This window comes from Mus caroli, chromosome 15 (genome assembly GCF_900094665.2).
Source record: "Mus caroli chromosome 15, CAROLI_EIJ_v1.1, whole genome shotgun sequence".
Taxonomy (NCBI): Eukaryota; Metazoa; Chordata; class Mammalia; order Rodentia; family Muridae; genus Mus; species Mus caroli.
In genome coordinates, this window is record NC_034584.1 from 75,633,023 (window position 1) to 75,634,289 (window position 1,267).

At 38.0% G+C, this 1,267-nt stretch overlaps 1 protein-coding gene across 1 annotated transcript in view; it reads left to right on the plus strand.

Moving 5' to 3' along the window:
- The window catches only part of Ep300 (E1A binding protein p300), a 70,013-nt gene that overhangs the window by 31,754 nt on the left and 36,992 nt on the right, over window positions 1-1,267 (plus strand). The window lies entirely within an intron of this gene.

The following is a 1,267-nucleotide window of genomic DNA, read 5'->3' on the forward strand; positions in this document are numbered from 1 at the left end:
AAAAAAAAAAAAAAATTAATGTCTCCAAAGTGTTGGACATATTATTAGCACCAATGAATATTACTATTTTTGTGTAGCCAGGCTAATGATAGTGTTGATAATTTACTTTTTATATCTTTCTCTTGTTTTGGGGGAAAAAAGGTTGTGAAAGCTTCTCTGTATATCCCAGGTTAACCTTGAATTTCTGATCCTCTTTTCTTCTCCTCCTGGGTACTTGGAGTTGCTGTGTGCATATATATGCCTGGCTTCTTAAATCTTTGTTGTTGTTGTTGTTGTTTTGTTTTGTTTTTCAGGACAGTGTTTCTCTGTATAATTCTGGCTGTCCTGGAACTCACTCTGTAGACCAGGCTGAACTCGAACTCAGAAATCGCCTGCCTTTGCCTCTGCTTCCCAATGCTGGAATTAAAGGCATGCACCACCACTGCCTGGCTGGCTTCTCAAATCTATTCTCTTAATTTTCTTAATTTTATTTTAAATGTATTTTTTCAGTACCGTATAAATTAATGTGCCTAGATTCCAGATTGATTAGATTATTTTTATTACTTTTAAATTTACTTTAAATTGTTTATCTGATGCTCATGAGATAGATCAGTGGGTAAAGGCTCTTAATGTCAAGTCCACCCCCCAGATTCACTTGGTAGAAAGGGGAGAATTGACTCCTGAAGGGGTGCTGTGCTCTGGCCTTCATACTCATTCCATAGACTGCACACATGAACAACAAGTTGAATAAAAATCGTTGATTTTTGGGTCTGGCAGTATGGCTCAGTTGGTTAGATTTTTTTAAATTTATTTTCTGTATGTGAGTACTCTATCTTTACTTACAACCTGCATATCAGAAAAGGGCATGAGAGCCCATCACAGATATTGTGAGAGACCACGACGTAGTTGCTAGGAATTGAACTCTAGAAGTACAGACAGTGCTCTTAATGACAGAGCCCTATCTCTAGCCCTTCTCACACTTTTTTTTGTTTTAGTTTTTTGTTTTTGAGACAGGGTTTTCTCTGTGTAGCCCTGACTGTCCTGGAACTCACTTTGTATACCAGGCTGGCCTCGAACTCAGAAATCTGCCTGTCTCTGCCTCCCAAGTGCTGGGATTAAAGGTGTGTGCCACCACTGCCTAGCTTCTCACACATTTTAAAGTCTTTTAAAAACTGCTGTTGCCATATATTTTACAGGGAATATAGTGGGGTTTTCGTGTTTTGTTTTGTTTTTGGGGGTTGGTTTTGGGGGGGTTGGTTTTTGGGTTTTTTTTTTTTTTTTTTTTTTT